This window comes from Choristoneura fumiferana, chromosome Z (assembly GCF_025370935.1).
Source record: "Choristoneura fumiferana chromosome Z, NRCan_CFum_1, whole genome shotgun sequence".
Lineage (NCBI taxonomy): Eukaryota > Metazoa > Arthropoda > Insecta > Lepidoptera > Tortricidae > Choristoneura > Choristoneura fumiferana.
The window spans coordinates 42127764-42142121 of record NC_133472.1 but is presented as its reverse complement, the minus strand read 5'-3'; the positions used below and the strand labels follow the sequence as shown (position 1 = coordinate 42142121).

General features: G+C 39.0%; 1 protein-coding gene and 1 long non-coding RNA gene across 2 annotated transcripts in view; both read left to right on the top strand.

Moving 5' to 3' along the window:
• Nucleotides 1-14358, top strand: part of LOC141437359 (uncharacterized) — a 150345-nt gene that overhangs the window by 88531 nt on the left and 47456 nt on the right. The window lies entirely within an intron of this gene.
• Nucleotides 7711-14358, top strand: part of CalpC (calpain C) — a gene marked incomplete in the record, with an annotated part of 54104 nt that continues 47456 nt past the window's right edge. The window contains 1 exon segment of the mRNA XM_074100605.1: nucleotides 7711-7787.

Genomic DNA, 14358 nt, shown 5'->3' with positions numbered 1-14358 from the left:
CGACTCCTTTATTGACTCCGGTTCTTTCAAGCGATTATTAATTTATCTATGGCCGATCCGCTCCGGCTCGGTTCGGTCGGTCGGTGTCGGTCGGTACGGTACTGCGGTGCCCCACCCGCTGACTGAACTGAAGTTATGAAGTACAGATTCGTGAGAGAGAGAAAGATTCGTTCGTTAGTCCAAGTCCGAGTAGATAATAAGATCCAAGTCCAAGATCCGATCCGCAGGGCTACTACGAACCGAACCGAACCGAACCGACCAACCAAATATAGATAATAAGATCCAAGTCCAAGATCCGATCCGCAGGGCTACTATGAAACTCCAAAATCGAAGTTCGTGTCGTGCGGTCCCTCTGACACTTATACTATTTAATACGAGAGCGAGAGGGACGGTACGATACGAACTTCGAGTTTCGTAGTAGCCCTGCCGATCCGATCCGAGCCGAGCGAGAGCGAAAGCAGGCGGACGGAGCGAGTCAGTGTGAGTGAGCGTGACGGCGATCACGAGCGAGGCGAACCGCTCGATCCAGTCGGAGTTAGTAACTCCGGAGTCAATAAGATTTGAAAGGAGTCATTAAGGGATTCGGATCCGCTTGAGGATCTGACTCTTTTGAATCTTCAGATCCGGATTTACCCACCTCTACTCGATGTCGCTGGCCGTTCTCCGGCACCCACCAAGTAACTGTGCGAGCCCACCTTTGTGGGTGCATGCGACAGACGTGTCCAGCCCAGTCCCATTTTAGCTTAGCCGTCTTTTTCCCAACGTCGGTTATGTTTGTTTAGATGCAAAGAAAAACCAGAAAAAGAGACCAGCGCTGGGAATCGAACCCAGGTTCTCAGCATTCTGTGCTGCGTGTCCAGAGTGGTATAGAGGTATAGCACGCAGCACGGAACGCTGAGGACCTAAGTTCGATTCCCAGCGCTGGTCTCTTTTTCCGGTTTATCTGTGCATCTATGTTTCAGTTTGTATTTTCGATACGGATTTTACGGGATGACCGTAAAAGTAACAAAATTTGGAGTTAAAATAAAAAATAAAAAAGACTCCAAATACCAATCTTGTATGAAAAGTATTCAACTAGGTCACACAGATACTTTCAATCACTCGTTCAATCCATTCGTGACAGCTTTCGAGAATCGACGTGTATTTTCCATAGCGGATCATGCACATCGGATCATGGCCCTAGAAATAGAGTCGTATAAGTATTTATGTATGCATTGTGGTGTCAGATATTGCGCGCTGGTGACTGTACAAATCAACGCACGTAAAAAGAGCTCCTGGCGATCTCCTGGCGATACACCTGAGCAGTGAGCGAAATACGGACCAAATTGGCGGTGGAGTAGTGGGGGACGCGGGAGCGTAGGCGCGCGCTCGGCCGTCACGCTCACGCCTTCGCTTGTTAGTTGACAGATGCGCAACTTATCCCTTCCTCTAGCCACCCAGAGCTCTGTGCGTTGACTTGTACCCATAGAACCAGCCAGAAAACGTCCACTGTTGGATAAAGACCTCTTGGGAAGCCACAATGAGGGCTAAAAGACAGGCGAAATATCGCTAGATGGCGTTAGTATCTTGAGGTTTTTTTGACGTTACGGTCTGGCTTGCAATTGGCTGGTTTAGTTAATAGCCAATTGCAAGCAAAACCGTAACGTTAAAAAATACGCCATCTATACTTGGTTTGGATAGGTATTTTACTAAATGTAAACAAACTCCAGCTGTCAAAGTCAAAGTAAAAGTCAAAATATTTTTATTCAATTTAGGCTATAACAAGCACTTATGAATGTCAAAAAAAAATCTACCACCGGTTCGGAAAAACCTCTGCTGAGAAGAATCCGACAAGAAACTCAACGAGGTATATATATATTTTTTTTAAAAACAGGTTTACAATATTATTAAATGATATGTATACATCACAAGTATTTAACACAACTTTATTTTAACACAGCTGAAGTTTGTTTACGTTTAGTTAATTACCTGAACCTTTCAAGTACCTATTAATTAGTGCGTCAGTTAAATTATTAGAAAATATTGGAGAAGTATTTTTTCTTTTGTCAATCAAACATTATGACACAGATGAAGCCGTTGGACTGTTACTGAAATGATTTTAAAGTCTTTCGGTCCTAATTAACAAAGGCTATTTTTATCCCGGGAAAAAAAGTAATGTTTCATGTACATTATACTTCGATGACCCATACACCTATGTTTATATATGCACAAACATACATAACGTAACTCAACTGTACTAAATCATAAATTAATCACTGTATATTTATTAAAATTTACTTACGTGTAGTACACCAAACGATCGTGGTACTTTAACCCAATGGAGAGCAACTTTAGTCCACAAGAAAACTACATATCGAAAAGATTGAAAGAAATATACTTACATCATAATTAAAGCAACTAATTATAGTTATTTATACATACATAAATAAAAATCACGCCTGTATTCCCAAATGGGGTAGGCAGAGCACACGAAACGTTACCGCTTCGGAGCCACTTTTAGCAATTTTAGGTTTTAAGTTTGACAAAAACGGTACAATAGTGACAGGTTGCTAGCCTGTCGCCTACGGTGTACCTTAACCTATGTCCTCAGTCGCCTCTTACGACATCCATGGTAGAAATGGATAGTTATTTACATATATAAAAAGTAAGGTTCCGATGAATCCAAATAGCTAAGCTAATCCCAATGGGCAAAGTTACCCTTCAGGGTCAAAGGAACACAATAATTACAGTATTCAAACAATGTTTAGCTAAGTATTATAATACCGAGCTTATAAAAGTGCCTGTTAACTATATCATTAAGCGTAATTAAATACAAGAAGAGTTATTATAATGTATAGCATCCACATTTTGGTACAGGCAAGTTAATTCATTTCCAGACGCGGATCCAGGATTTGGTTTAGGGTGGGCAAAGTTGACTCATTGCACGATGTTGTTAGGACGATTTCAATAATAAGAATTGCAATTTTTAATGGCCGCTAATTAGTAGGGCAGACTGTACCCATTGCCCTCCCCAGCATCCGGGAATCCGCGTCTGTAAATATCGATACAGCCCTAGTGTTAAATGGTTAGTGACACCCTGTGTCACCGTACAAGTTGTATTTTTGACGTCTGCTATGAAGTATAAGTCTAGTATAAGAACGGTCAGCATCAAAAGTAGCTTGTTACTTTTTTACTCTGTCACATTATTAACACATTTGTCAATCTTGTACGGCGCTAAGTACGTGGCTGTAAAATAACAAAGTACAAAGTAACCAGCTACTTTTGATGCTGACTGTACATACATGCATATAGCTGTTTAAGAGCGACTGCACCTATAATGCTCTCAGCCCATCTAGTCTAATCAAGTCTGACTGTATTTAATATTCTAGTCAAACTAGTAATATGTAGTTGTAAATCAGTTGTAAATAAACTTTTATACCTACACTGAATATTTTTTTATTGCACTTTATTTCTGACAGCTGAATTGATCAAATCACCTATATACCATTTTATACCTAGTGCCATCCACGAAAACGCGTGATTTTTTTAAAATTAGACATTAATGGCATTGTAATAAGAACCACGGCACGCGTCATCGTGAATGACTCTACCTATACTGTAGAGACTTTATCATATCATTCGCGCACGAAGTGTTCCGTACCATTATCTACACGACATTAGACATTAGCAAAAAAACAGCAAGAAAATCACGTCTGTTGTATGGGAGCCCTCCTTAAACATTTATTTTATTTAAATTTAATTAAATATTTTTCAAGCGAATATACAACTATATATTATGTGAATATTTCAAGCGTCTACCTGCTGTTGTTAATATCGAGCAAAAAACGGCTAAAAATAACGCTTGTTGAATGGGAGTTCCACTTCAGTGGAGTCTTAGTAATAGGGTACCGTTTTCACCCTTTGGGTACGGAACTCTAAAAATTACCGTTTTTGGCTGTCTTGTTCTATTCTTGGCAAATAATAAAAATTGAAAATACAAACTGAAATATAGATGCACAGAAAAACCAGAAAAGTGACCATCAGTGGTGTAGCGGTATAGCACGCGGTACGGATTACCTAGGACCTGGGTTCGATTCCCAGTGATGGTCTTATTTTTCTGGTTTTTCTGTGCATCTATATTTTAGTTTGTATTTTCAATTTAGGTTTTACGGGATGACCGTAAAAGTAAAAATTTGGAATTGAAATAAAAAATACAAAAAGATTCCAAAAAACCAATCTTAAATGATAAAAAATTGTAATTTCAACCTTAGAGATTTGTTCAAATCTCTAATTTTGACCATTTGCCTGCAACATTATATGCGTCTTAATCTCTAATTACCTACATGCGTCCGAGTTGAAACAATTGACAAGATTTAATTTTTTTTAGCACCTGTAAATTACTACAGGAATCGAAAGAGTTTTGCCTCCTGAACATGGGAAAATATTTGTTATAATTATTTATCCAGATTTAAAAAAAAAATCAGAATTGCCAACAGATATGATTCCATTGCCTTTTTCACCAGAAAAAGGAGCTCTCATAATTTTGACAACTTCTACGTCAGATTTACGTGATCTTTTTTTTAATAGAGGCTAGAACAAAAGTAATGGATCTATTGTTTTGTAGTTTTGGAGTTATGCCCTTTTAGAATAAGCAAATCTTAAAAAAATTGTAATTAATTAATTGATAATCGTAGCGAAATTTTTAAAATATCAGCGTCTTTCTCTTTCCAACCAGAATACAGACAACGAATAAAAGAAATATGAAATCTTATCAATTCAATGGCGGGTGGACCGCAATGTGCAGTGCAAGTATATTGGAATATCTAATATTTGCTCACTGGATGGCACCAGTTGCTACACTTTCTTCGCTGTACGTTTCTGTTGACTTCACTGGCATCGCGGCATCATCATCTTAAATCCACATCTGTATCTTTCAAGCGGGTAAAATTAAATTTACAAAAAAATAAGTTATCACATTAACAATAAAAAATTGAAACAATCGTCATTTACTCATTTCTCATTTCTACGGAAGAAGAAATGGAACAATGTTAATATGACATAATGCACGGGTTAGCTCATGATGTATGTAGAACGCGCTAGAAAGTCGCAGGGCGCCAGATCGAGGCTTTGTCTCGGGAGTCGGCGCGTGCGCAGGTCGTGGTGTACTAGCGAGCGGGCGCGGGAGCGGGAGCGACAGCGATATTTAAGGCCGCGTAGCTAGCTGACGCGGTTTGCACGGCGCGGGTGGCCGCCTGTTGAACAATAGTGTGAGCAGCGCTGACTGCGCGCGTCGCGTGCGCAGGATTAGGATACGAGTAACGCATAAGGAACGCACTTGGTGTTGGTGTTGATTGTGTTCATGAGTGGCTATAAATAAATAAATAAATATCACGGGACAATTCACACCAATTGACCTAGTCCCAAAGTAAGCTTAGCAAAGCTTGTGTTATGGGTACTAAGCAACGGATACATATAATTATATAGATAGATGCATACTTAAATACATATATATGATTATGTATGATTATTTATGATTACTGTCAGTGGCGGGTCTTATAAATCTAATTACTAGTTAGGTGCTTGTAGCTTTATTAAAATCGGACCCTATCGCGGGCCGGAGCGTGGGCTCTTCCGCTTTCTTACCGCGGGCCGGATTAGAGGGGCTCGCGGGCCGTAGTTTGGCGACCCCTGCTTTAAAGTGTAAAGATATCTGTGACCTCGTGTACGAAGCTAAGTGAAACGGCATAAAAATTCTAGAAAACGAAATATGAGATGCCATAGATGAATGACAGCCCTTTCAGTAACCCTTTCAATCTGAAATGTACTCAAAGGCTGCATTGTAAAAACATTGTTTATCAGTTTATTGTGTCTAGATATTGACGTCACTGTATTGTAACGTGAACAAAGCTTTCACCAAGCGCATTGTATTGTTAAGAAATGCCATTTTATTCAGGTTTCTTTCGTATCATGATATTGTCTAGATTTGCAGGTGGTAGGACCTTGTGCAAGGTCCGCCCGGATTGCTACCACCATCTTGCTCGCTAATCCTGCCGTGAAGCAGCAGTGCTTGCATTGTTGTGTTTCGGCGTGGAGAGTAAGACAGCCGGTGAAATTACTGGCACGTGAGGTATCCCATCTTAGGCCTCTAGGTTGGCAGCGCGTCTGCAATACCCCTGGTGTTGCAGATGTTTATGGGCGGTGGTGATCTCTTACCATCAGGAGACCCACTTGCTCGTTTACCTTCCAGTCGTATAAAGTCCCACTGCTGGGCACAGGCCTCCTCTCAGAATGAGAGGGCGTGGGCCGTAGTTCCCACGCGGGCCCACTGCGGTTTGGGAACTTTACACATACCATTGAATTACTTCGCAGTTGTGTGTAGGTTTCCTCACGATGTTTTCGTTCACCGTAAAGCTCGTGGTAAATTTCAAATGTAATTTCACACATGAATTTCAAAAACTCAGAGGTGCGAGCCGGGGTTTGAACCCACGAACCTCTGCTTGAGAGGCGATAGGTGAAACCACTCGGCCACCACGGCTGTTCATATCACACAACTTGCAATAAATCTATGTACCTATAAGTAATGTCTGAATAAGTAGCTTTAAACCTTGCCTAACGTGGTATAACGAATATGAGGTGAAATTTTCTGGTTATGTATGTATTTATATGCCACAGACAGACAGACAAACAGACATACAGACACATAGCGGTCAAACGTATAACACCCCTCTTTTTGCGTCGGGGGTTAAAAACGGCGAAGTGCAACTGACAAGTACATTCGTGTGTAGAGTGGACATCCATAGAATTTATATAGAAACAAACAAATAATACACAATAATTAACTGACAGAGCAACACTTGTGTAGAGTTAGAAATCAAGTAGAATTACAACATTCTCATTAAAATGTACGAATATTTTTCTTAATAGTTCTTAAAATAAAAAAGAGTGTGACTGAGGTTTTATTTATTTACTAGATGAAAACCCGGCTTCGCTCGGGTAAAATGTAGATTCATAATAATATGTTTGAAAAAATTTTTTGCCGCTGTAAAGACTGTCGTACATATCGAAAAATCTGAAGTATATTCCCAGCCTTAATATTATCAAAAACGTACTTTCACAGCTAACCTACGTATCGGTATTTCACCAGTAGATAGTTCTCCTAAATCTTATTTGCCCAAATAACTATGATGTCTCTGTCTCATAATCAAATAATTAGACCTAAAGGGCCCCATATACGGTAAGATTCGTCTGTACGATCGATCTGATGAACATCGACGAATCGTACCGTGTGTGGGGCCCTTAAGAGGTTACAATTGAGAACGAAATGCATACCTGTGACACCTGTGACACGTGATGACGTGACACTAACGCCACTTTGATGTGATGACTTTGACATGTTAACTTCGCAACGCCATTATATACTTAGTAATTTATTCAAGTATATATTGAAAATACTCGATAATCCGAATTTTCCGCCTACAAGTTCTCGACTCGGATTGACTAATTTTTTACGCTCTTCAATTTGATGTGCATTTCGTTCGAGTCTACCGTACCCCTTGACGAAATTATTAATATAGATTTAATTAACACTGTGTATATTAGTAATAGGCTATTACTAATAGCGCATAGTGCACGAACACCATCCAACGCTGCGCTACATTCAGACCAACGCCTTACCAGTGGGGGGAGCTCTAAATCTCCAGTTCTCCCTTCTCCAGCCGTTGCTACTCTACTAGTTGACTCGCGATCGCCGTTGCAAACACACGTGCGCACGTAACGCGGCCGGAATCGGACCATGTTTTTATTCTCAGGTCAGTAAATAAAAGTACAACCTATTTAAAAACCTTAGGTATTCTGGAAGATTTATCGTGAAGGTGTTATTTGAAAGTAGAACGCAGTTTGGAGACCGGTCAAGCCAGATATCTAAAGTTGCGTTCCAAGTAACAATACGCGGTGCAGTTTTGTTTCCAAGTAACGCTGGAAGTTTTGATTGCGGATTTGTATCGTTCAAACATTGTAAAGTTAAGAAAGTATCGCTTAAGAAATGGCATAAACCTACTTTTTATTACAGAAATAGGCTTGCGTTTGTCTACATTTCGCGCTTGATGATAAGAAAAAAACGTTGAGTCCTTTGCATGTAGAGCACTGGACTGATATGAAACTTTTCTTTTATGTCATTCTAATTTGGAACGTCAATTTGTCTATAAAACTAAAACACGTTGCTACGAGAGGAGACTTAGGTCTTGCACTTGTACTTAGGGTTGCCAGACTGTCGGGATTTGACGGGATTTTCTTGAATTTTTGTATTTTCGTCAAGTACAATGTTATCGACTCTATTTTAAGGAAAATTGTTTGAAATTAAAGTCTTCCTTTAATGGTGAAAAAGGACGAATAATTGTTAAATCTGTGAAAATAAGTGATAAAAGAAAATAAAGGTAATAAGAAAACAATTTTAGTTTTTTTATAAATTTTGGTATAGCGGACGACATAACAATAACGTTAAATATGGTTTTTATTCACTTGAGTTTGATTTTATTTTTGTTTCTCCTGACCAGTCCGAAAATCCCGAAAAAAAATGTTCTCCCGATAATAGAGTCAATCAATCCGGTACATACACACACAAACATCACGCCTGTATTCCCAAGTGGGGTAGGCAGAGCACACGAAACGTTACCGCTTCGGAGCCACTTTTAGCAATTTTAGGTTTAAAGTTTCACAAAAACGGTACAATAGTGAGTAGTGAATCTGGTAACCCTACATTATACCTAGTTGCTATCTTAGTGACGTCATCCAACGGACTTTCTTCAGGATCTCAACTTGTTCAACATGACGTCTCGTTACTAGTGAACAATTTATGTAGTTTTAGAACTGAGCAACTAACGTTAAATTTTTATGTTACTTTTGCCTTTTGCGTTTTTTTAAGTACCTGTGATAAAATTGTTGGAATAAAAAAAACAAACATCTGACGGATGCTTGCTGCAAATAAAATGTAGATTTAGTTACTTGTTACACCTACTTTGTGTTCGACAGTTACTGAAGAGCAGACTTTAGATTGTAGGGCACTGATTCCAATACTTATAGCAGGCCTTGTTACGGTAAATATATTTTTTATTACGGAAAGTCGTGGTTACAGAAATTACGAAACTGAGCATGAGATCAACAGTCAGTGTTGCCACTCTTAAGTAAAAAATATTTTCTATATTTTTTTTATTGTTGGTATTGCCTACAGTTACATAGCATGAGCCACATTACAACTAGACTTACTGTCAGTGTCAAACGTTGACAGTTTGTTTTTGTTACTTATATCCCTTTTTGGGGTTTCATAACTCAATAGGAAAAACCTGCTAAGTGTGAGTCGCCAAAATTGCCTTACGTTATTATGTATATCCCTTAACAATAATACTTTATTATAATACAACACAATTACAATTTAATAGCCTGAAAATTTTAAATACAGAAATGTCGCAATATATAATTAGATATTACGCCCAATGCCACGAGCTCATGAACCGACACAAATATGCACACAGGTTATATGTAAATAAACTGTCTGCAATTCTAATATCTGGATGAAAAACTAAATAAACTCCAAGACAAAAACCAGATCCAAACTCTTCGGTACTCAAAAGCAAATAATCGCAACACTAAAATGTCACCATTCCAAAAAAAAACTTCACTCGTGCTAACAAAGTCCAAATTGGTATATTTAAAGTTAAGTTGACATATTACGTTTCGTATCTATACCTGCGCGGGAGTATTTGCATAACCACTTGCCTTTTTCGTTGGATTCTTTAGCTAATAGGTAAAGAATGGCGGATACCTTGTTTACTTTTATAGCGGTTCTTTGTCTAACTCTAGGCGCGCCGGAGTCAAATAAACGGAACGGGTAAATAAGGAACTTGTCCATAATAAATTTTTTGACAGGCAAGATATCGCTACAGACTGACCAACATCTGCGAATACCAAACAATACTACATTTTATGCGAACAACATTAAAACTTTTTCAATTCACAAATAAGTTGGTCTGTAGGTGGCGTTGGTATCGTGAGCTCCATTTGACATACATAAGTCTTACCTACTTGCGATTGGTTCAATTTATTACAGCTTTAGGGGCTGTTTCACCATCCATTGATTAGCGTTAACCGACGGTTAAATGTAATGCCGTCTCCGTCTATTCGAACAAAACAAGTAGAGACGGCATCACACCTAACCGCCAGTTAACACTAATCAATGAATGGTGAAACAGCCCCTTAATCTTTTTTGTTTTAGCAAAATTATTTTGCCAATGTCGATGTTACATTACAAACACTTGTCGGTTTGCATAATTTTATTTTCAAGGCAGAACAGACAGGAGACCTAAAACAAATAACATAATATTTGATTATTCCTTTATTTTTTTGATTATTGTATTAAATGATATTGAGTATTTGCACTGAAAACAACATAACACGTTTTTCTTTACGTTACAGTTTTGCACGCACACAAAAGTGACATAAGTAAATGTCAAAGTTGTGAAACGCTCACAACACTAGCGCCAATTATCCCTGTCACAGGAACTCGTGATCGATTCAGATGAGCAGCACTACCTTTCACCTGGCTGCTTCGCTACCTCTCACTTCTTTGTCGCAGAAACATATTAATTTAAAAAATGTGTTTATGTTGTCCTAGCTAGACCCAGCCCAGGGTCCAAGTAGGGTCGTGACCCCCCCCCCCTTGATCCACCCTTGCTACGCGGTAAATGTACAGTTTCTGTATCGACGACGAACCCACTATACAAGTTTCTTTCACTCTTACCACATAATACTCGTATGTAATACTACAAACTAGTACTCTTACTTACAATACCCAACTTATAATTGAGATGGAGTTACTTGAGTACCAGACTTAAATTAAGTTGCCTAAGTTTTTAAACTTCTGAGCGACGCATGAATAGTTTCACTTCCGGGAACTTTAGGTAGGGATGTTTGAAACGAGAAATATGTAATACTGTCAAATTTATAATTAATACTAATAATATTACAAACGCGAAAGTTTGTGAGTAATGACTTATCGCCTCTCAAGCAGCCTCTCAAGCTTTTGCAGGTGGTAGGACCTTGTGCAAGGTCCGCCCGGATTGCTACCACCATCTTGCTCGTTAATCCTGCCGTGAAGCAGCAGTGCTTGCACTGTTGTGTTTCGGCGTGGAGAGTAAGACAGCCGGTGAAATTACTGGCACTTGAGGTATCCCATCTTAGGCCTCTAGGTTGGCAACGCATCTGCAATCCCCCTGGTGTTGCAGGTGTCTATGGGCGGTGGTGATAGAGCATCGTACGAGTTTTTGGAAATTTATGTGCGAATTTACATTTGAAAAAAAAAGTTGTAAAACCGTAGTATAGTCAGCAGCAGAAGTAGATGAGCTGTTCTGGTGCTCAGAATGATCTAAACACTGTCATATTACCTTGGCAGTAGAGTCGGTTCCTCGTCAACTTATGTTGAACGCTAATCTAAACGCACCTAAGTAGAACATGCAGCCCAATTACATAAGTAGTTTGGGTAAAACAATATTTCACATAGCTTTGAGTTGCGAGCACAACAAACTTAGTTCAGGAACTGGTGCATATCGCCATTTGTAGTCGCAATGTGCATGATAAAACTGCATGCACACGCTGAGCTTAAATCCAGTACCCCTTGTGTAAGTTTTCAGTTACAAAATACGTCTCTCGCGTTCGCGTTAAAATCTCTCTGTATGGAAACACGAACATCGCAAACGTTCCGCTAGAGGCGCTGTTCGTGTTTCAAACAAATTGACGATCGAGATATTTTGTAAACGATAACTTACCTACACTAAGTGTGCAGGTTGAAGACACCCCCCCGGATTCTTTTAGACCTTCCAGGCATATTTAGGCCGCTTGTAGACGTCCGTTTGTTTTCACCGAACAACGGACCGTTTTTTTTGCCGGAATTCCGGTTTTGTACGGCTTACAATTAATGTGTGTTGTTTTTACATGGACCGGACACTTGTCCATCGACCTAACCATACATACAACACCGCCGTCCGGCAAAAAAACGGTCCGTTTTTCGGTGAAACAACGTACGTCTACAAGCGGCCTTACCATAAATAACCAATTCGCACATGAATTTCGAAGAACTGAGAAATGCGTGCCCAAGTTTGAACCCACGATCCTCTGCTTGAGAAGCCACAGGTCAAACTAGTAGTCTGCCACGGCTTTTTGAAATATGCGTGGTAACTGCAAACATTTGCGAAGGGTGGTGTGTGTGAAGTACCCTATCCGCAGTAGCCCCACGTGAGAATTTGGTATTTGTCGTGTTCTCTCAATGAGGGCTAAAATACGCGAAATATCGCAAGATGGCGTTAGTATCGTGAGGTTTTTTTGGTGTTACGGTCTTGCTTGCAATGAGGGCTATCGTTTTTTGTCTCACTAGATGGCGCACTGTTGCGTGAGGTTTTTAAGTATGGCTTTCAAAGTCTGTTATTACGGGCGTGAAAACAAAGTTTAGATTAAAATCATATTTAATACACCTTAAAACCGTAGCATAAAAATATCGAGCATGCCACAGTGTTGCAAAGTCCCCGTTTTGTTCGGAAAAAAGGGAGGACAAAGGTTTCCGAAAGACAAAACTGTCTCAAAACACAGACATTCATTGCCCCGGAACGCATATTTGCCATAATTAATTTCAGATATTGCAAAATATTCACAAAATAATTCTAATTATAAATAAACCCGCGTAGCTCACCCAAAAACTATGAGATTTGACATTTCGGAGACCTCACGCTACACTAGCGCCTCTAGCGGCGAATTCATTCGCAATAGCCCTCATTGGCTTATAAATATACCTACATCATGAACTTTATCAGTTACAATCATCAGTTATCTGAGCACCCGAAGTTTCAATAATTGCACTAAATGCAGTGACGTTCATAATTCATTAACCCTTTAGTGGGTAACGGCAAGATATTTGCCGTCATACGACTCAGATATTTTATTTTTTTCTCAATGAACTTGTTGTTAGTTAATATAACTTTTGGTTCGCATAAGAGAACATACTCGTACCAATTTACGAAAAAAAGAATAGCAGATAAACGTTATTCCAACCCATGTTAAATGATGATTCTTAGGCCTGAACTTAGATTTTTAACTATTCCTTACAATTGAACAAAAATGTTTGTAAATAAAATTTTGTTTGCTGGATTTATCCGATAGTCACAATTCTCTACTTTCAGAGACAAGATTGGCGATATAAAGTTTAAAGAAAAAAAATCTGTTATTTGATAATTTAAAAAAATGAAGACGGCAATATATTTGCCACTATCCGTTAAGTGTCTGGTGTTTATTAAAGGAAAGGGTGGGTTAGGCTACAATTGTTATTGATTTATATTAAAGGTCAAAAATTGGATGCGAGACTTGTAAAGTCCCACTTTGTGCTGTCCCATGCTTCAGAGATTTTCACGTTTTCAATTAAGGTCGGGCAGCTACGGGACCCTGACTATAAGCATGGCCCGATATGCTCTTGCCCGGTTATTTATTTGAAAGAATTCAGTTTTAAGTTAAATAAAGGTTTTAATTATTTCTTATCATCTATTGGTTTTTAATTTATTTATTTTAGATACGTCGTGCCACCCGTAGTTCCCCCGGCAAACTGACATGACGGTCTTGTCACTTAATGCCCTTGGCTGATAGCGGCAAACATATTGCCGTCTCATAATTCGGAAACCCTGCAATAACATATACATTTCTCTTTCTCAAAAATCATAAAAAAAATCATTCATGCTGTGCGTATCGTTAAAGTTCTCGATTCATTGCTTTAAAAAAATAATGGTCAAAGGGTTAATATGGAACTTTAATTATGAAACTGTAGGATATTTAAAAGTTTTTCTCCTGTCAAGCTAGCGACACCTGCCGGCATAAACTTGACAAGCGTGAAACGGCGCTGCTCTAGATACATCCGTGGATGCGAGTGGGACACCGGATGTGCGGGCCAGAGCACGAGCTGGAGCGAGAGCGGTTTAACGCCGGCTTTATGGCCGCACGCGGGGACTTCGTTCCAAAAAATAATTAAGGAATGTTAGTTAATTAACGCGTAGATCGATAACTGCTCGAAGAAAAGACCTAAGCATCATGTAATAAGTTAATGTTTAATTATTGTTTAATTTTAAGTAAGTTACGTAATTCGTAGTTTATTTTTAAATTTCTCAAATAAACTTATAATTATTGTAATTAGTTACAGTCAGTATGTTAGTGTGTATTGTGTGTGTGTGTGTGTGTGTGTGTGTGTGTGTGTGTGTGTGTGTTGTGTATGTGTGCGTGTGTGACCTTACGTAATATATATAATATAATACTTAATTGAATGTTTTGTATGTTTGTGTTTTATGCCTAAGCACT